General features: G+C 37.6%; 2 long non-coding RNA genes across 2 annotated transcripts in view; both read right to left on the bottom strand.

The window, feature by feature from the left end:
• Positions 1-604: 604 nt before the first annotated feature.
• Positions 605-8,869, bottom strand: LOC103890915 (uncharacterized). Its single transcript, XR_655197.2, has 4 exons — positions 8,702-8,869; positions 6,666-6,850; positions 5,035-5,140; positions 605-787 (listed from the first exon to the last, which is right to left on the bottom strand). It is a non-coding gene; the product is annotated as an uncharacterized LOC103890915 (long non-coding RNA).
• A 1,212-nt stretch (positions 8,870-10,081) lies between these two features.
• LOC134761523 (uncharacterized) overlaps positions 10,082-23,016 on the bottom strand; it is a 70,360-nt gene continuing 57,425 nt past the window's right edge. Inside the window, exons 3-4 of the long non-coding RNA XR_010140223.1 lie at positions 12,890-12,964; positions 10,082-12,785 (exon numbers count right to left, since the gene is read on the bottom strand). This is a non-coding gene — a long non-coding RNA (uncharacterized LOC134761523). The remainder of the gene's footprint in view (positions 12,786-12,889; positions 12,965-23,016) is intronic.

Here is a 23,016-nt window from a genome sequence, read left to right as displayed (position 1 = left end):
GAAGAGAGGCTAGACAATGGCACAAGTGCAGAGAACAGGCTGGATATAACCCACCTTAATGATTGGTTCTTCCCTTTATCATTTTAAAATTGATATTGGTCACATTAAGTTTGTTTACAATAACAAATAACTGCATATTATACACAAATAAAATTATCAAATTTCCCAAAAGTAAGAAAAACGAAATCAGTGAAGCACTGTAATTCTACATCCATGAATAATCTATGCTTCTTACTTGCTATAAACGGTGTGTCAGCAGGAGCTCTTGATAAAATATCTATTGTTTTTTAAAAATACATCAATCATTATGTACACTATAATATTCTAGTAGTAATACATGCTCACTAGAGATGTTTCCAAAAACACCCAAAAGTAAAGCCATCTTATATAGTAATACTTGATTGCAGGAACAGAAACTGACTTGAGAATAAATAATAATAATACTGTATATTATAAAGTGCAAGAATATCTCGTGGTACTCAGCCAGGCTTCATGAAGGCTACAACAAAAAACTGGGAAGTCATCATTAACCAGTTCCTCTGTTAGATCTCATGAACTCTTGTCTTTTTCTTTCTTTGTATATCTGCTTTTGTCTTATTTTCCTGAAAATCTACTTTCTTTGTGCAAGTGGGAGAAGATGCCTGAACCTCCAGTCCAAAATGTTCATGTCTCTCAATCCAAGGCATGCATACAAACTGACTTGTTTTCTCTGAATTTCCAAGTCTAAATTCCCAGAAGAAAAGATGCAATTTGCCCAGCATGAGTCAGGTGTCCATCATGATCCAATCTGCAACGGGTAGTGGGAGGTTAGAAGGGGCGGTAGGTGAGGAAGGGAGGAGGAGACCGGGCAGAGTCACATACTCTCAACACAAGGGAGTTGAGGAGGCATCATTAAAAGGGTCTACTAAAAACTGGGAAAACAAAAACAAACCAAAAATGCAACTAAAAAATGTTAATATTTTCCTGGATTTTATCCCAATCTGTTTTCTATTCTTACATTTAATAATATTTCCTTCTAGGCTTTTCTATATATAGTATATTTTAGTTGTGATAATGATGTTTAAACTTTATACCTTAATATAAGAATTCTTCATATTACTGTAAAGTCTTGAAAAATATTTTAAATCAGCAAAGCACCAATTAGTCAATGTGCAATATTTTGCTAACCATTCCCATTTCATTGGAAACTCAAATTATTTCCCATGATTTCAAATAAATCTGAGATCACCACCTTTTTGTGCAGAAAGCTATTTTTCTATTTTGAGTTACTTCATTAAAACTGACTTCCAGATGCTGAATTTTACCAGAATAAAGATAATGAAAATTGTCCAAATTCTTGATAGATACTGCTAAATTTCTTTCCAGAAGGGTTGCATGAATGTGTCTTTCACATATCCTCATCAGCATAAGACATTATTGTATTTAAAAATTTGCCATAGTTAATAATAATTTATTGTTGAAATAACTGAAAGAGTAGAATCGGAATGTTCTTAACACAAAGAAATAATAAATGTTTAAGGTGTTGGATATTGCAATTACCCTGATTTGATCATTACACATTGTATGCTTGTATCAAAATATCACATGTACCCTATAAATAATAAATATGTGCAACTATTATGTATCCATAAAAATTAAAGATCATCTTTTAAATTGCTATACTGGCAATTTAAGATAGAAGTAACATTTACTGGCTTTTATTTTTTTGAGACAGAGTCTCACTCTGTCACCAGGCTGGAGTGCAATGGTGCAATCTTGGCTCACTGCAACTTCTGCCTCCTGGGCTTAAGCAATTCTCATGCCTCAGCCTCCTGAGTAGCTGGGATTACAAGTGTGTATCCCCACACCTGGCTCATTTTTGTACTTTTAGTAGAGATGGGGTTTCACCATGTTTGCCAGGCTGGTCTTGAACTTCTGGCCTCAGTGATCCACCTGCCTCGGCCTCCTAAAGTGCTAGGATTACAGGCATGAGCCACGGTGCCAGACTTCAATGGCATTGTTAAAGCAACATGAGTATAAACATGGTTTCTTCTATGTAACTGTTGAGGCTTAATCACCACACATTGGCCAATTATCATTAAACCTCCTTTAGCAGCCAGGACTAAACACAACATTCTTCCTTGGTACCACCCTTCATTCATCTGACAAACATTAGTTGACCACCTGTTAGCTGCCAAGCACTGTTTGAAACTCAGAAATAGAAATATATAGATATATGGTCCCTGTTCCTAAAGGTACTGTTACATGAAGGATGGCAGCCCTCATGGGAATAGACACAATAGAGAAGAATAGAGAGGAATCACTGCCTCCCACTCAGGGCTTCCCTGCATAGCCCTGGAACTCCCTCAGTAATACACATCTAACAGGTCCTCAGGTCACCTCTGGTCCTTCAGAAAGTTCCAAGGAATGAGGGAGGGTAGCACTCTGAACACATTTCAACCACAAATCCCAGGCTTACCTAGCACTTCACTTTTCCTGCTTAAATGAAAAAAGAATGCCTAAAAATCTGTTGTAAGAATGGATGAGGCTGGGCGCAGTGGCTCATGCTTGTAATCCTAGCACTTTGGGAGACAGAGGCAGAGGTGGGCGGATCAAATGAGGTCAGGAGTTCAAGACCACTGGCCAACATGATGAAACCCTGCCTCTACTAAAAATACAAAATAATAGCCAGGTGTGTGTGGTGGGCACCTGTAATCCCAGCTACTTGGGAGGCTGAGGCAGGAGACTCGCTTGAACCCAGGAGGCAGAGGTTGCAGTGAACCAGGATCATGCCACTGCACTCCAGCCTGGGTGACAGAGTGAGACTCTGTCTCAAAAAAAAAAAAAAAAGAATGGATGAGACATTCCTTTGGAATTTATTCAAACATATCAAAGTTTTTTAAACCCAACTATAACATCTGGAGCAGACAAAATCTACACTCAGTAGTAGATTCTTATGTTCTCTCTCTCTCTCACCCTCCTTCCCTCCCTCTCACTGACTAGTTTATTAATATAAATGTTGCTCCCAATTTGAGAAGTTCATTGAGGCATAATTTAGAATTAATAAGCTCAGGCAATAGTATACAATTAATGTACTTCCCAAGTTAGGCAGGAGTTTAATGTCACCTCATAAAACCAAGTCTTTGTGATTATCAAAGTGCCAGCTGTGAACTGATCAGGAACACAATGGGAATTTTGTTAATTATCATTACCCAGAGGAAAATAATTAGTTTCTTTGTAGGGAGAATAAAAACAAATGTTGCTATTTTCATTTTAATTTCAACCACTGAGGTTGATAAAACTCAGAATTGGTCTACCAGTTTTGGTCGTCCTATTTCTAAATATTACAAACTCATTAATGCATTAGCAGATTGCATGTTAATCTTCATGTCCATAAATTAATTGGAACACTAGTCATGGATAATTGGTACATTGTTTTTAGGGGGCATAAAATAACCGCCAAACCCCAAGGTAAAAATGGCAACTGAAACACCTTTGGAGAGAATGATGTAATCTAGCTTTCTTAAGACTTCAAAGCTTCATCAAAGTCTTCTTTAACCCATTATCCTTTCCTTTAAGCATGGCAAATTGACTTTCCTTCTCCCCCACACCTTGCAGATAAATCTCAAAATCATCAGATCAGAGTAACAGGGAGGATTTATTGGCCTAACTGAAGAACTTGTGTCCAATTGCAGCCTTCTCTTCTCTAGAGCCATCAAGCATGAGGACCCACTGTCCACTTGGGTTAGGAACCACACTGTCCATAGGGAATGCTACGTTTTGTTTGGGACACAGTATGGTACTTCTGAAATATTGAAGATAGTGCTAGGCCATTTGGGTAGCTCAAAAATGCAATAAGGGCTGGGCACAGTGGCTCACACCCTTAATCTCAGCACTTTGGGAGGCTGAGGCAGGAGGATCTCTTGAGCTCAGGAGTTCAAGATGAGCCTGGGCAACATAGCAAGACCCAGTCTCTAAAAAAAAAAAAAAAATTAAAAAATAAAAAAAAAAAACTAGCCAGGCATGATGGTGTGCACCTACAGTCCTGGGTACTTGGGAGGTGGAAGTAGGAAGATCCCTTGAGCCCAAGGTGTCAGGGCTGCAGTGAGCTATGACTGCACCACTGTAATCCAGCCTATGTGACACAGTGAGACTCTGTCTCTAAAAAAGAAAAACAAGCAAGCTAAAAGATGTTGAATGATTTATTGTTTTTAAATTTTTGGAGCTTTTAGGAAGCCTACAGATTACAAAGTGCAAGCAGACACAAGCATTAAAAAAAAAGAATGTCAGGAATTCTGACCCCAGAGGCAGATAAGCAGTCACGTCCTTTGCCCTAGGACGTAGAACTCAAGCCTAAACCTACAAATCTTGATTTTACAAATCCATCTCATGTCATTTTCATGCCATTAATTAAAGACATTTATGTGTCACTAAACGTCTTTCAACAGATCAGCTTTGCCGCATAGGTCCAAGTAAGAGCTTGGAAGAGAAAAGTGTTTGAGTCCAACGTCTATATTTATGGCTTTTGGCATTTGCTTACATTCTTTGGGCCCAGTTTCCTATCAGAAAAATGCAGATAAGAATAGCAACTTTGCCACAGTACTGTTTGAGGGATGAAGTGTAAAAAACTATCACTATACATCAGTATTCTCTTTATGGAAACTGCTATTCCTCTAATTACTCTATGTTATCAGTAGATGAACAAACCTGAAAAACAAACCAATAGTCAAGTGTCCATGGAGAGAAATTATTGTTGCAATTGAGTGAAACAAGTTAGTGGTGTGATATATGTAATGACTTGCATCACTGCCATTGTGCTGCATACTAATTAGTTATAAATAATCAGCCATAGATATAAATGTCTATAATTAGTATTGCTTTTACAGGAAAGTTCAATTTTTCATTTTTCTTTTCTCATTTTGTCCATTCTCCATATCTGTAATCAGCAACAACATCAGCAGTTTTTCAAAGTACAGCTTCACTATAATCACTCACAGGAACAATCACCCACATTAACAGATAGAGCTCCTTGCCCTTGAACCAAGATGTTCTTACTTCAATGCTAGGTGTTTCAATTCATGGTTCAACCAGGAACCTTCTCCACTGGGGTTTGCAATACTAGAGGCAGTAAAACATCTGGACCATGAGGTCACTTCTTCTCCTTGGGACGCTATGGAGGACTGTTCACAGCATAAAGAAAAAGAGGAAGCAAGTCAATATCTGTGGAGGCACTCCCAGGTATTTGGCATTGCTGGATGCTTTTCAATTTTGTATCTACATCTCCTACCACCCTCATAAGATAACTATGACATTATCCCCCTCTTACATGTAAGCAAGTTATACCTAACAAATGTCAAATAACTTATCTAAGTCCTCAGCTAGAAAGGGCAACACAAGAGTTTGAATTGAGATCTGCTCCACATAAAATCCTAGCCTGCTATATTAGCAAGTGAGTCAGAGCAAAAGCCCTGAACTCAAAAGTATATGGGTGTGTGGCCCAGGAGGGCAGAACCCAGGGAGACAAAGCTCTGAAATCTAGGAAGTGAGAGTTTTGAAAGAGATGAAGAGGATCAAGGATTGATCAACGAAAGGGGAGAGGGGAATTAAGTCAGTTCATGATCACTTTCACTGTAAAAGTTTTGCTCTGGAAAAGGCAATGGATGAGTTCAAGGGTGTATCAGCTGGGCTTTGGTAGTGGAAGCAGAGTCACTATGAGCATTACGGTAAATCCATAAAGGATTTACCATAGGAATTAGAGTTTACAGAATTGTGGGAAGAGCAAGGAAAGGAAAGTTCTGGGAGAGGGAGTTGGAGGATGGAAAAGTCAGGAAGCACTGACTCGGGTTGGCAAGACAATGCTTTCTGAGAGACTTGAGAAGCCAAGCGCAGCCAATCTATGAAGCAGGGCTGTCAGCAGGAGCTCAGGGAGACCTCAGGAGCGCTTTTGCCTTTGGCAGCTACTGCCTCTGTGGGTCTGGAATCAAGCATCTGGTGGTGGGCCTGGGGCCACAGTGGTCAGCAGGTCCTGTACTCTGGATGATGAGAGGACCACCATGTGGAGGACAGTGAGGGTAAACTGGGACCCACCAGGTACCTCTGCATCTATTCATCTTTGTATCTGGTGTGCTTCCAATAGTGTATTTCCACTAAAGTTCCTCTCCTGACTAATGCTACAGGAAACTCCACAGGAAGGGGATTCTCCTAATGTACTTCCAAGCTTAATCAAGCTGTCAATAGGCACAATTTAAGACAAAGAGTGATGCAGGAAAATCAGTTAGGAAGCTATGTTATAGAAGTCCATGCACAATGTGACTAGTAGAGAGAAAAAAAATGATTTAAGAAACAGGAAAAAAAATGCAAGTGGACTTGGCAATGCACTAAACAAATATAAAGAATTTATTTTTAGGGTTAACACTAGCTAAAATTAGAAATATCACAATTGATAGATAAATTATAATTGGCAACAATGATTTACACAAGCATACTAATACTCCAATTCTAGCATTATCAAAGGATTTTAAATCTACATTGGGGAAACTTTTGCCTCTTGCAGTACATTGAACAGAAAAAGCCATTATTAAACTATTTTAAAATTTCCTGTATGAAAATATTTTTTCATATGAAATGCTATCAAAACTTTATAAAAATAAGAAAATTTATTAGAGGTGATACATGATTTTACTCACCTACGACAGGTTTTCTTGTGAGTGTAAAAAAATTATGCCAGATTTCTAGCAGTGAAGATTCTTCTTGTGTTTGGAGGATTGAAGACCTATGACTCCAATAGCCAAAAGAGTAAGATGTTCTTGGAATCCTCGCCTTCCAGAATGTTTGAAGCAATTAAGCAATTTGCTCCTATTTCCTCTAACTACTGAAAAATCAAATATCATAAGAATCGCTGTTGACCCCCAAATCCATCCAACACAACTTATTGAGGCTCCCCTAGCTGACCCACAAAGTAAATAAGCCTTAAAGGATACAAAAGAAAAGGGTCTTCTCTAGCTTTCTTAGGAAACAGAAAAACCAACAGCTTTTCAGGTAAACGCCCTATGAGCATCAAAATCTCTCTCTTCTAAGTGACACCACAGGCATAATGTAAGAATCATTGGATTGAGAGTTTAGATATCCAATGTTTCTTGTTTTGTCTCTGATACTAATTTTAGTTACTTTGTCTCACTGAGAATCTACTTTTTGTCATTAAAATGAGTGAACTAGGCCATATAATCTTTATCTTTTTTTCTTTTTGTTATGTAAATCTTTTTTTTTTTTTTTTTTTTTTTTGAGACAGAGTCTCACTTTGTCACCCAGGCCGGAGTGCAGTGGCTTACTCTCAGCTCACTGCAACCTCCGCCTCCCGTGTTCAAGCAATTCTCCTACCTCAACCTCCCTAGTAGCTGGGATTACAGGCTCCCGCTACCACACCCAGCTAATTATTTTTGTATTTTTAGTAGAGACAGGGTTTTGCCACTAAATCTAATAGTGACAATACAGTAATAGGCTCAATAAATTCCATCCACTCTCTGAGCAAAACATAATGCAGAAAGTTCTTGAAATCTGTCTACTGCTAGTCTGTCTACCAGCCACATCCCTTAAAGTCTCCGTATGGAATTATGTTTTGGTTTAAAGTTGGACAGTTTCCTTTAACCAGTAGTACTTTCTGGTCAGACATTTTATCAAGATCCCAAGACTCCTAACCATAAGCAACATTTCCTTTCATCTGTGGGTCCTCAGTAGTTACCTGCTTTTCTTTCTGAAACACACCCTGTTTTCACCTGAATGCCAGTAATAACCTTCTCAGATAGATATTGGGGGTGACATTATAGACGTTTTCTAATGGAAGTGTCTGAGGGCCAAGGAAATTAAACGGTCAACCAATGCCATTTGGATGTTTGTTAGTATCAAGTCATCATGCCTCCAGACTCATAATCTTATGTTCCTTTTCTTATAATTTGCTGAAGGGATTTTTAGATTATAATGTCTATCGGGGGCAACCATTTTGAGAGTTACAAACATTGTATAAGATAATTAGAAACAAGATTCATAACACAGAGGTGTTTCATTTCTGTTCTCTGAAGCAAGCTATTGGCCAGTGTGAACCCACTGACCACATGGTCAGCTTGCATAAACGAAAACAGAATTATGTCACTACACCTTGTCCAGAACTGCTATTGTGCAAGTTAACTAAATTTATATAGTTCTATGTCCTGCACAGATGCAGGACTTTTCTTCTCGGTCACTTTGCAAGCCGGGGACCCCCAGCTGGCAACTCCTGCCCCGGCCTCGCTCTGCCACACTGGCATGCCCCAGCTTGCCTGTGTCATAGCTTGTACCCCTGTTTGGTGATTCCTGAGCTCTTCTACTGCACCCAAGAAGAATGAGGATACACTGGATATTGAAGGGTGAGGAGGGCAGAGAATATTTTTATTGAGCAATGGAACAGCTCTCAGTGGAACGGGGAAGCAGTGGGTGATTATATAATCCAAAGGTAGGAAAGTCCCCCATGTGGCTGGGTCGCAGGCTTTAAACCTTCCGCTTGAAGGTGGGGTTTCACCGTGTACCCGCTCCTATCTGCCTAGGCATTTGGCTGCCTCCTGTCTCTATCAGCACTAGAGATAGCAAATATAAGTGTCTTCACCAGCCAACCAAGCACTTTTAATTAGTTAGGTTAGCATGTTGTAAAACAACAGAAAATGAAGACTGTAGTGAACCAGATACTACCTACCCTTACTCACCTCCAGCTTACTGTTGCCATATGGGAATGCAGGCCCAGGATTTCCAGATCTTCTCATTTTTCCAGAAAAACTAGTTTCATCTGTGAAATCTCTTGATTGTGAAATGTTGGAAACTGATTCAATTTTTTATTCTGTACAGGTTAAAAAAAGAAAAAAAAAATCCCACTATCCATGCCCGTAGATCAGAGTAGGCCAGCAGATCACCAATATACAGTTTCTACTAAATACTAGTGTTAATACAAGAAAAATATTTGACTTATTGGTTTACAAATTGCAGAACAGTGGAACCAAAACTAAGTTCTAAGGAATTAGCATCAGGTAAAAGTAGAAGGCTATAGCACAATTATCATGGATAGGATGAAGTCCAAAGTCCTGAGTAAAGTATCTGCCTAAATTTCCACCCTTCATGCCTATGATCCAGCCATATGCAATCACTTGTTCTTGAGTAAACCATACACTCTGTCACTTCCAGGCCTTTGCACATGCAGGTCCTCGTGTCTAGATAAACTCCATAGATTCCTCTTGCTTTTATCAATCATCTTATCTTCATGCTCCAAATCACAGGTCAAGTCTCATCTGTTCCAGCTAACAGAGAGCAGCTCCACACCCTATCTGATGCTTCTGCAGTACTAAGCTCTATGCTTTGTGATTCACACAGTACTATTCTTGTCCGTTTTCTTGTATTTCTTCCTGATGAATCCAGAAGTGACTTAAAGGCAAAATCCCTGTTTTATTAGCATTTGTAGTCTCAACTTCTAAAACATTGTATGGAACATAGTTAGTGAACAATATTTCTTAAACGAATATACGTGAAATAATGTAATAAAGATATATTTTTATAACCTTTCAGATGATCAATTTGAAAGGTAAAAATATTATTTCAAGTAGAAAATGAGTAGCATTTCTATTTTCAGGTTACAGAACTTCCTGAGAATCCTTTTTATTTAAAATTATAAACAAAAGGCAGGTCCTTTCCATTTCTTCCTGACTTGAAAGTAGATATGATGGCTGGATTGATGGCAGCCATGTTCTAATCACAAGGAAAAGGCTTAAAAAAGTAACAGAGATGTCAGACCTGACATAGTTAAGTCATTGAGCCAACTCCACCATCCAATAATGTCTGGGGTTCATTTTTGAGAAAAATTAACTTTTTTTTTTTAATTCTAAGCTAAGATACTTTAAAGAGAGGCAGTATCCACTCAAGGAAAAAGCATCATTCTAGGAGGAAAGATTTATTCTGGTAAAGGGAAATAAAAAATAATTATACCATATGTGAATTAATGAAGCTTCTTAAAAGAAAAGGCTGCCCTACATGAATTAAATTATTATTACTTACTATATCTTCCAAACAAATGCACATACATACAAAGTTACTCACTAAATTGAAAGCATACTTTATTTCTGCAGAAAATAAGTAGCATTTAGAAACCAGGGTATTTGTACATAAAGCAAAGAATGGGTTATACAGTACACAAAACAAGAAGGGAAAAATCTATACAATTACATTAACCATTTTTTTCCAGTGGAACTAATGAATGTAAACATCTCCTTGGTTTCTTTCACACCATTGCCTGTGAGGTTTTTTAAAATACACTTAAAGTGAACATTAGGACATTTTTAATATGCCAATGACTTCATTTTATTAATACTGTTTCCAAGTTATTCAATCCCTAACTCAAGTTTCAGTTAGTATTTGCAAATGAAAGACAAACTAAATGGAGTTACATTTTCTTTCTTCTTTTGAAAACAACTTTGTTCAACTGTTAAACCGACTAAGGCACTGGTTTCTATTATTTTTCAATAACAGAAAAATATAAATGGCAAAAATATTAAAGTGTCTTTCTAGCAGAGTCCGCAGGGTGAGTAAAAAGCATTATTCAAAGAGTCTGAATAAGGGAGGACATCGCCACTGGCTCCATCTTCTGTCTCAGAGTCACCTCAGTCTTGAAATACTGGGTCAGTATCCTCAGAAGTCGAAGGACGTGTCAGGATAATCCGAGGTACCTTTGAGATAATCAGAGGTTGTTGACAAATGAGATGCAGGGGTTTTTAAAAGTAAGGAGGCTAGTGGAAATATAAGCCAAATGTCAGGAATTGCCATAGAATATGAGTAATCAAGTCAATGTAGTTACAGACAAAGCTGTGATAAAAGCATGAATAAAACAACATGGCAAATGTTTTAAGCGGCAGAATGAAAAAACGGATGCAATGAATCCAGTTAGGGCTAGTAAGCCAATAAAACAGTGTTAAACACTTTAAGAGTGTCAGTCTAACTTTGATATTTTATTGCCAATATATGACATGTGCATAATCCGTGCATCAGATGATAATAAGTGCTGGGGTTCACCTGTAATTAAAAGGCCTCGTAACAATTTGCATACATTTTGGTACATTGTACAGGGGTCTCAAAGTACTCAATGCCAAAACACTTTTTTCTTTCAAACTATAATCTTTAATAGCTACTAAAGCAAAATGATTTAATCAGAATCTCAAATGCTAACAAATGAGTGTGTTATTTGCAAGCATCATTTAGTAAGGCAGATTTCACCAAAGTGAAACCCTCATTAGTTTTGTATTACGAAATACAGACAAGAACCAGAAAAGGCCAAAGGACAGATATTCAAATCTTTGCCAAAAAGCCTCTTCAAGTTTAGCTATTCTATGGCCGTTACATACTGCTGGGACTCACTGTAAAGAAGAAAAAATCCCTGTCCAGAACGCCAGATTAACGTAACATTTTAAAACTGCAAAGAATGGGAAAATAAGGTCACATTGGGAATGCAGTCCCAGCACATTGAGCTTTTACTATCTCGTAGTAAAATGTGCATATGTATGCTCTCTGTGCCTGGCATTTTATTCATAAAAAAACATGCATAACAGAGATGAGAACCACAATGGACTCTAATCTATGCTCTAAAGGAATAAACATATGAAAACCAATCTGGACGAGAAAATTCAGTGAGTCAGGCTCAGAAAATGAAAGCAAGTGTGTCTTATATTTTCTAACACACAATATGGCCAAATATTTATAGTCAAAGCTTGGTAGAGAGCTCTAGCAATTATTGCTTCCAGCCATTTAGGTCTCTGGTTTTGAAAGAACACTTTAGGATTACTAATTTTCCAGATAGTAGGAGGCAGTGTAGGAGACAATGTTTTCATCATACAATGTGTAATATTAAACTATAACAAATGTACTTATTTAATCTCTCATTTCTAACTTCAGAAAATCAGAGCAGCCTTCCTATTATTGTGGGCTAAATGAGGCTTTATCACAAACGTAAGTCATTTAGAGTCCATAGCTCCTTGAGTGATATGTATAACTAAAAAGACCTGAGAATCACAGACCTAAATCTCATGTCCAGATAATTGAGAATAAAATCTAAAACATGGAGTTGCTAAATGTAGATTTACTTCCAAAAGCCTTAGTGATAAACTTCTAGCTTTTTGAATATGTTTTGTGTATACTAGAAAGCCTGCATTTCCTTTCGTCATCATCAAAATAATTTGACTATTCTCTTTCCCGCGTGTTGCTACACTGTGAACGAGTGTGGGCCGTCCCTTTTCTCTAAGACCATGCTTTTCAAAAAGTGATCTAAAGACCCCTTATACCATCTTCGCTGTGCTACTAGTTAAGCAGCTAAAATATGAAGGCCACACTCCCAACATCTAAATAAAAATGTTAATGATAGAGCTCAGGAATCAGCATTTTTAACAAAGTTTGAGAACTGGTGCTAGGGAATGTGACCACTCTACTATTTTAGTTGTGACACTTAATTCAGATACTCCCATTAGGAGAATATCAAAATCTTTAGATAATATTTAATTTCAAAATTTCTCCTTTCTGAGGGTCCACTTAATATATTAATTCAGAGGGCTTACTTAATTCATCTTTTTATTGTTATATATATTGCCTTAAAAAGGATAGGTCTTAATTATATACAGAATTCAATATATGAGGCTGGGTGTGATGGCTCACGCCTGTAATCCTAGCACTTTGGGAAGTCAAGGCGGGCAGATCTCTTGAGGTCAGGAGTTCGAAATCAGCCTGGCCAACATGATGAAACTCCGTATCTACTAAAAATACAAAAAAAAAAAAAAGAAAGAAATTAGACAGGCGTGGTGGCAGGCACCTGTAATCCCAGCTATTTGGGAGGGTGAGGCATGAGAACTGCTTGAACCTGGGAGGTGGAGGTTGCAGTGAGCCAAGATCACACCATTGCACTCCAGCCTGGGCAACAAGAGTGAGACTCCATCTAAAAAAAAAAAAAAAAATTCAGTATATGATAAAGTTGGTATTGCAAATCACTAAAGCAAGGATTGGCTTTTTATAAGTCATGCTGGACAACTGATTAGCCATTTGAAAAAAGATAAAATTAGATCAATTCTTCACACCATATACAAAAATAAATTCAAAATGGATCAAAGTGTAAAAAATAAAACTATGCAAGTACTAGGGGAAAAAGATGGGTGAATTCCTCTATAAGAAAAGCCTCTTTCTAACTGTGACTAAAAATTAAGATGTAATTGAAGAAATGAGTGATAAACTTAACTAAATGAAAATTAAAATTTTACAAAGAAAAAATATAAGCAAAGTCAAACAACAAAGTACGAGCCAGGATAAAATATTTGCAATATAAGCAATACTGAATATCTCATAGATAACAGATGAATATTCCTAATATAAAAACAAACTTTTACAAATTAAAGGAGAAAAACATCCTATAGACATATGGGCAAAAAATATAAGTAGACAACTCACAAAAAGATATTTTAAAGGTCCTTAAGCATTTGAAAAGATGTTCAACTTCACTGATAATAGTAGACACAAATTAAACTACAATGAGATACAACTTCTCACCCATCCCATTGGGAAAAATTCAAAAGCATCACAATACAGTTCATTGCTGAGGCTGTGAGGAAACAGGCACTTTCATACCTTGCTGTTGAGGATCCAAAATGATACAAACTCCATAGAAGAGGATTGGACAATAGCAACCAAAATTACATATGCATTTGTCCATAAACCCAACAATCTCACTTCTAGGAATTTATTCTAAAGATAGTCTTATAACTGCAAAAATACATATCCAGAAGTTTATTCACTGTGGCAGTGTTTGTAATTGCAAATATTAGAAACTGCCTATATGTCTAATCATAGGACATTGTTGAATAAACTCTAGTACAAATACACAATGGATACTATGCCGTGGTAAACAAGAATGAGAAAGCTCTCTATGGACTAATGTGGAATGATAGTCAAAAGATCTTGTAAAGTGAAAAATCAAAGCACCAGAGACTGTATGTAATACCACTATCTTTGTTTAGGAAAGATGGAAAACTAAGAAAACATACATTTATCTTATATTTACCAAAAATTCACCAGAATGAAAAGCCAGAAACAATTATTAATATGTTGGTTACCTACAAACGGCGAAGGTGATGAGAGTGCCAGGGCTGTAAAAAGGAGGAACACTTTTCTGAGTACATCTTTCTGTAAGTTTTGACTTTTGAAAGCATGTTAATGCTTGACATATTCAAAACAATTAAATCAACAAGGATAGGAAAGGGAGAAACTGAAACAATGAACCCAATTGTATTTCAAATGAATACTATAATTACAATGGAGGGCAAAAAATAACTAATTTGAGTAACTTACAACAGTTTTGACTGCACATCCTACAGCCCTCAGTCTTGGGCAGGGTAGGGAGATGGAAAAACTGGAAACTAGAGATCCTGAACTCTTTTGAGCAGATTTGCATTTTTGTAGATATGGGTGAAGTCATTCTGAAACTACTTTAGGTGTGTTATGAGATTGAGCAAATGCGTAAATCTATCAATTTTAGAAGCCAAGACTCTCACTGTGAAAGAAGGTACATGCAAATATGGAATGGAAGAAGGCAAAAAAGAGGAATTGAAATTGGAAGTATTGGTGTACACTTATGATATCTCAAATATGCACATGTATGTGTATAAACATGTATATGTGCATATAATGTGTATGTATGTGCATTTATATGTATGTACGTAAGAGTGTGTATATGCATGCATATATCTCCTAGCTCTGTTCACTTAAAAAGGTGTAGAAGCAGAGATATTCCAGGAGCAAACAGCACAGCTAGTGCATGGATTTTTATCTCTAACACCATTCCCCACCAAAAGGGGTTCTTAGAGAAGTGGTTCTTAGAGAAGTCGCTGAAAGCAGGGCTGGGGAAGTGTGATGAGCCTGGAACATTTTGTTATATCAGAGGTAAGGATGTGCTCCAAAGAATAATGGACATATGGCACAGGCATACCTAGCCAGCTTGAAAGGACCCCAATTGGCCAAATCTGGGATAATCCAAGCACCGAGCTAAATAAGGATAATAATTATATACCACTTGGGGGAAGGTGGGGTGGGGAAACAGAAATCCATGAGTTCATACAGATAATACACACTGCTATGGTGTGAATATATGTATCCCCCGCAAAATTTATGTGTTGAAACCTAACCTCTAGAGTAATGGTATTCAGAGGTGGGATCTTTGGGAGGTGATTAGGAATTAATGTCCTTATAAAAGGGGCCTGAGGGAGTTTGTTCATTCTTTCCACCATGTGAGGACAGAGAGAAAGCACCATGTAAAAGGAAAGGGCACTTACAAGACACCAAATCTGCTGGTGCCTTGAACTTGAACTTCCCTGTCTCCAGAACTGTGAGTAATAAATTTCTACTATATATAGACTACCCAGTCTAAGGTATTTTGTTATAAGGTATTTTGTTATAGACAGACTAAGACACATTCATCCACACATGAGGAAAAGGCAGGGTCCTTGGTTAGAGTAGAATGTCACATGCTGACTGCCAAACATGGAGGGAGTGCTGAAGTGATCCTCATCATTATGTTGCCATCACAGCAAAGATTGGTTCAGGTAAGAATCCCAATAGATGCTAAATCTGAGGGGAAATTGTAACGAGGAACAGGATATTTGCATGGTCTTAAAGTGTCTCTCCTCAAACTCATTATTTTGCAAGGGAGAAAATAGTAACTATTTACAGTTGGAAAAATAGGACAACACTCCTACTGTGTGAGGAAAACTGGTGTCACCAGGGAGGCGCAGATAGAGATCGTGTGCCTCCAGATGTGGCTGCCTGAGAAGCACATAATATCACATATGCAATATCCTGGCCAGGAATGCTGAACTTAAATGTAATCATGAGGAAACATCAGACAAATTCAAAATACGAAGACTCTTGTTTATAAAAAGTAGGGGGACTCTGTCTTCAAATCTGTCACTGTCACAAAAGGCAAAAAAAAAAAAAAATTTAAAAGGCTGTGGCAATGTTTCAGAGATTAAAGAAACATGACAACTAAGTGCAGTATCTGTCCCTAGACTGGATCCAGTACTGGTGGAAAAAGAAGCTATAACAAACATTGGGCCAATGAGACAATTGAAATACAAATTAAAGTATTAATGTCATATTTACTGAAATTGAGGGCTTCTCTGTGGTTATTTATGAGAATATAACTATATATAAAAAATACTAAACTATTTAGGGATAAAAAATCATGCCACGTAAAACTTATTCTCAAATTCTTTAGTAAAAACAAAATATTTTATGGTATATACACATTATTATACATGTATGTATATATCTGTGTGCAGATATACATTATACACACATATATGCAGATGTGGAGAGAGAAAGAAACAGAACAGAGAGTGCACAAATGATTAGACAAATTGACTAAAATGTTGACAGTAGAAGCTGGGTAAAGTGTTAACTGATGTTCTTTCTACTATTCCTATTCAAGTAACTTCTATACGTTTGCAATTATTTCCAAATAAAAAGTCAAAAATATACACAGGCCTTTGTATTAGTCCGCTTTCACACTGCTATGAAGAATACCTGAGACTGTGTAATTTATAAACTGACTCACAGTTCTGCATGGCTGGGAAGGCCTCAGGAAACTTACAGTCATGGCAGAAGGCAAAGGGGAAGCAAGCAACTTCTTCACAAGGTGACAGGAGAGAGAAAAGAGCAGGGGAAACCACCACTTATAAAACCATCAGATCTCATGAGAACTCACTCACTATCATGAGAACAGCATAGGGGAAACCGCCCCCATGATCCAATCACCCCCGACCTGGTCCCTCCTTTGACACATGGGGATTACAATTCGAGATGAGATTTGTGGTGAGGACACAGAGCCAGACCATATCAGCCTTCAAGAAATGTTTGATGTCTTACCAGTAAATTTCATGATGTATAAAGCATAAAGCAAAAAAAAACAGTGTATGGCAAAATACGTATGTATGCATTTTAAATGCTCATCTCTCAGTTGGCTCACCTAAAGGTAGATAGAATAAACAGAAGGAAGAGATTTAAATATGTTAATTGGATTAGGAGATAAAGGTCAGACTATCAGGAGTAGTAAAATCAAAGTTAACAGAAAGCATTGTCCTACCAAGCTATAGGGAGGAAAAGAGAAAGTACTTATGTCTCAGAAGCATTCATTCAACTCCAGAGGAACAAGTCCACCAGTAAGACTCACCTTTTCAAAGGATTACATTCATACATTCAGTTTTTTCCTTACATTTCAAATTGTTGACAGATAAAACCCAAGATAATGTTGCACCTTTGAGCCCTCGGGTAATCTCTTTTTTAATGTCAGTATTTTACTTCTATGAAGAGAGTCACAAATATCTGATAAACACATTCTAAAGAAGATCATAAATATAGATAGCACTGGGGTCTCTTTACAATTTCTTAATGACTCCTCTGGACATTAGTGTGATACATCAAGAGAAAAATTCAGAGACTAAATTCAAGTTTTATGACAAAATGAGAACATTCTCAATGGGAATTTAAAACTGAGCATTGATACTCAAAGCATAAATAAATGAAAAACAATCAGAAGAAAATCTCCAAACTGCCTTCGTTATCCCCAGGTGACCTGGTAAGAACATTTTTTCTGAGATTTGGTAATTGCTAAAAAATTGTATCCTTTTTCTCCCTACCCTACTATCTTTTAGAAAGGATAAGTCTGAACAATAACATGTATCTTATATAAAATGCTAGGAGTTAAATATGGATTAAGTCCAATTAAGACCTCTTAAAAAACCACCAACACTTTTAAGTGACCATGACTATAAGAAGTCTTTCTTTTTCTGGTATATATTAAAAAACAAAAACAAACAAAAAAGGAACTAAAAAGGAACATTCACACAAACAGGTAAATGAAACCCAGAAGAAACAGGATGAAAGAATGACCAGCAGAGATGAAAGCTAATAGCAGCATAAAAAAGAAAACCCTTTAAAAGGTCAGAGAGTGAAATAAAAAAAGGAAAAAAAAAACAGTGTTAGTTCAAGACAGGCCAGCTGGAAGCAAATGTTTTTGGATTTTTATACTACAGACTTACAAAACAGCCCAGCCAATGCATGATGGAAGCCACTAATTTTAAAGCCAATATATTTTGTTTAGGAGATGCTGTGAGAACCCAGTGTCCAACAAAGGAAATATTTGCATTGCCAATTTGAGTATACCTAAAGTGGCATCACTTAGTTTAAACCTCCCACTGTGAGGTTAAAGAAATTGACTAGAAATGTATCTGAATTAAAAATGGAGAGTTCTGAGAATACCTCATCAGTGGCATTGTGAGAAAATATTATTGACTGTTTTGAATCATCACCAAGGGAAAGGATATTTTCATTTTGTAAGAAGTTTGTAATTTTTTTTACTATGAGATGAAATCTAAGAACTATATTAGGAGCAAGCAAAATAGCTTTCACAACTTACTGAGTAAAACCTAAACAATATTTTTATGACAAAAGTATATCTATATATTATTAATAGGATTGGTTAAATCTAAAAATGAAGACCAACTATTTTTCATAATGTTTTCTTATTTTTTTAAGGTGTCTACTTTCACAAAATTTTCAGAATTCATGTATTTGGTTTTTCATCATTCTCCAATACTGAAAACTGACTCACGTTTCAATCTTTTTAAATGAAACTTTCTTTCTTCTAGAAGATGGTCCTAATAAGAATGCTTCTTGAAATACAGACAAGAACAAGATGGTATCTTAGCTCTAACACTCAACGCAAAATCCAGCCCCTGTGAGATCCAGGATATCATCCCTCGGTCTCATATTAAAAAACAGTTCTAAATCTGACTTGGCCTGAATCATTGCTTTGTGTGTCTGTATCTTTTAAATTATAAACTTTCCAGATTTTATGTAACCCAATGTATTGCATATGAATATTACTTTCTATTACATCTAGCATGTGTTCAACCTCAGTACTCAAATTAAATTTACCACCACCATGGATCAGTCTCTGCTCATTACCTCTGCAGCACCTTCAAGGAGAGATCACTTATTCCTTCAGATTTTTTTTTTCCCTGATCCAATTCATTAGATTCCATACTACCTACAACCTACCCAATTAGGTAATTAAAGGGTGAAGTCCAGATACACGTCTGGCAACATTTCTGGGGCAACAGAGTAGAGGCTGGTGCCCTAGGGATGAGTGCCCTACACTTTCTTCTCCACTCTATCCATCCCTCTCCTGCTCCCCCACAACACCACCCCTCATATTCCATGCAAGAAATCCCAAGAGAGGAAACCATGACCACACCCACAATAAGGGCAAGGCAACGTTTTGGTATTTTGAGACTAGCTAGGAAGGTTGATGGAACTGGAAAACATAATTAGACACACATGGGAAAACATTCAGGGCAATTATTAATTAATCAGGAACTGAGTGTGAAAACCTTCAAAACATGAGTTTTTGGAGCCTCATAAATCAAGAAATCAGGAACCTTTTGTTCCCATTGTAAAAAGTGGTTAAGTGGGCTATGTTAAGAGTCAACTTACTATATAACTACTTTTATAGTATTAATACTAGATAATTCTTCTTTCCTGAGGCTAAAAAAACTTATAAATGTAATCTTTTCCTCTCTTATATAAAAATTATTGAAAAGGTAAGTTATCTGAAAAGGCTTTTAGGCATTTACTTTAAGGGGCCAATTATTTCTTTTTTTCTCCTCTTTTCCAAGCAGAAAAGATAGATTGATTGTTGCAGAGTTTCCTAAAAGCAGATACTAAGATAGATTTCGGATCAACTCCTGTGAATGGTAGGAAACAAAGATGGATTCGGCAAAGGAAAAAGAAGGATTGCTATGCAGGTCCAACAAGCCTGAACCAACCCAACTGGGAGCTCAGAAGTGCAGGATCCAACAGAGATGGCCCCTTTAGGCAGAAGTGGCTGGGCCGCTGTCCCTCTCTCCATCTCAGTCAATGGAGGTGGGCTGCTCAGGCTGAGGGCAAAAGGACAGGCGTCTCTCTGCAGCTGAGGCAGACACAGAAGGCTATGAAGACTGTTGGCTGCCTGATGCCTGCACCCCCCCACAGCTGGCCAGCAAGCCCATCCTTGAAGCAGAATCCAGCAATACACCTTCGTGTCTACAGCGGTGGTGTTAACCAACTAGACTAGGGTGCTACTTAGTTGCCTCTCTTAAAGGCACTTGCAGGCTCTGATTTATAGAGACATGTCTTTTAACAAAAAACATTTAACATCTGTAAACCAATTTTTAAAACCCAGGGAAAGTAATTCGTAGGGAGGCCTGCCTTGAGCTTGTCCGCATGTTTGTTAAGCCTAGTTTCGTCAGCCAAGGTTGGCAAGCATTTACTCTGGAAAAACTACCATCACATCTGTTCCTTACCCTAAAGCTCTGCAGCTTGCTCGGGTGTGGTGATCCCCATAGCAAATGGCAGAAATCATCTGGAGGAGTGTCCATCTTTAAACATCTTCAAGAACTACAGAAACACAAACCAGAGTGATTTCTGGCTTGCTTGTCAGCCCCTGGGCACAGACCAACATGGACAAGTGCTTTCCGGTTGATTATGTAAACAAGCTCCATAGGCCCCTCTCAAACATCGCTGCCACTGCTGCCTAAGGAGAAACAACACTGCAAGGCGACATGCATAACAACCCCTCCTCAATCAAGCTGTCCCTAGGAGTTTCTTTCTTTCTCTAGCATAATCATCATTCTCATCCAGCTACGGCAGGCACTTTGCTACGTTGCCATGGGGATTACACTGAAGATAATCACTTGTGAACGTTTGCAGATCCTGACAGCCCACTGGGGCCTGATGTTGCTTTGCCCCCTCAATCTGAACATGCTCATTAAAGACTTAGTCACTTGGCTCTTGATTTTAGTCCTAATGCTGACCCTCTTCCTCACAGTCATGAGTCTTTGAACAAATCTTTTCTGAACCTGTTTCCTCAGCTGAAAATGGTGTGGGAGAATGTGTGGTTGGTACAGATGATGACTAACTCCAAAATTAATTCCAGGTGCTACAATACTGCTGCACTCATCCAAAGGGACACTTCTCTATCATGACTCAATTACCATGCAATTAAAAAAATTTCAAAGTACCTATTAAATGATGCCCAGATGCCCAGCAACAATGAAATTATATCCCAATCCAATAGCTGAGTTTTTAACAAAAGAATAATCAGTATACAACTCAGGTTGTGGGGTGGTATGAGGTTGAGATAGCCTACTTTCTTTTTAAATCAACCCAGAGTTTGCTTAAAACAAACAAGAACTTAACTTAGGTTATTTGAAAGTTCATTCAAAAAAGCAAACTCCGATGAAGAAAAACCACAATGAAACTATTCTCAGCTCTTCTACTGAGGTGAGACTGACACCTGCTGGCCTCCTTCTCCTGTGCAGACACCCTTTGGAAAGAATATACTTTTGCAAGATTCTAATCCTATTTATGCAAATGTATCTAGAATTACACTTATTTGAAAAGAAATGCATGAGCGCATTTATACAGGAGAGGTACTAAGAGCAAGATACAATAATATTTCAGTTATATGTTTGGAGACTAGGAGGAAGGCAGTGTGATGTGGTGCTACAGAGCTCTGGTCCCTAGCTGGCTGCAGGTTCAAATCCCAGTTTTACAACTCTCATTTGAGGATTAGGATTGAGGAAATCACAGGTCAACAATAAATACCTTTCTTTTTCTCTCTGTCTCTCAATCTCTCTCTCTCTCTCTCTCTCTCTCTCTCACACACACACACACACACACACACACACACAATGATTCAAAGATTAAGAAATTTGTTTCAAATTTTCACCATCATTTATAAAGCTCTTTAATCTGTTAGTGATAATTACATGTTTATAGAAATCAAGGTGACAGACAATATAAGAGAAAATGAAAGAGAGAAACCAAAAATAAAGAAAATAAAGGGAGAGAGAAAAAGATGAAGATAGAGTCAGAGGTAGATATGGAAAAAGAGGCAAAATATGAAGTGGCAGATCCAGGCATAAAGAAACAAATGCCTCAGAAGACCCAGACAGAGAAATCTTGAGTAAGGAAGCAACATAGAAGATCGTTCATTCCCCCAAACTAAAACTACTTGATAAAGTAGAGGAAAAATGATCCAAGAGCATTTAAGTTGTTTGTCAGCTGACATATTTCACTTAGCTGGCTGGTCTCCTAAGCTGCCAGTTTTCTCCTTGTGACTCTGTGGTAAGAAAGATCGTGCACAGTTCCTATGGTTCCTCCACGAGGCAGCAGAACATTCTCTGTAATATTCTCTGTAATGAAGAGTACATTTCTGAGGCAACACTAAGAAGTCAAGAGTTTCATTTAAAAGGGGGCTTCTTAAAGTAAGAAGTCCCTTTGGATGTGTACAGCAGTATCATAGCACCTGGAATTTTGGAGTTAGCACTGAACACTTCACTTTCTTCTAATCTGTTTCATAGCACTGGGGTGATTATACTTGGGGAAGCAGGAGGGGTGAGATGTAAATGCAGCCAAGGCATGTATATGATGTCTAGGTGGCTCCACCCTAAATGAACCCCAGGATAGCAATAGAGGAAGCACAACATATTCAGTTGAAATTAAAAGTGAACCAGAATTAATCTAGATATGCTGAAAACTAGAATGATATATGCTTCCTCTGCTATAATTTTTCTGCTTTTTGTTTGGAGTAGAAGTCAGATTTAGCCTCTCTGAATCTCTGATTCATTATCCGTAATACGAGGACACCAACGACCTACCCTATTTACCCTGAAGGATTATGAACATCAAATGAAATAATGTCTGTGAAAACACTGTAAAATTTTCCAGGACTGAAAAATTGTGGAATCATAAAAAAAAATTCTTTCTGGATAGGTGGCAGAGTAAACAGCCTTGGAGAACAGAAAGATGCTAAGCAAAAGCCATCTCCAAGCAGAAAAACCATTCCCAACAGGACCATGCTCTCCCACTAGGCATTTGGCCAAAAACTCTCAGAAGCCATGG

Source organism: Pongo abelii, chromosome 5, assembly GCF_028885655.2.
Source record: "Pongo abelii isolate AG06213 chromosome 5, NHGRI_mPonAbe1-v2.0_pri, whole genome shotgun sequence".
Lineage (NCBI taxonomy): Eukaryota > Metazoa > Chordata > Mammalia > Primates > Hominidae > Pongo > Pongo abelii.
This window is presented reverse-complemented; position numbering and strand designations above follow the sequence as displayed.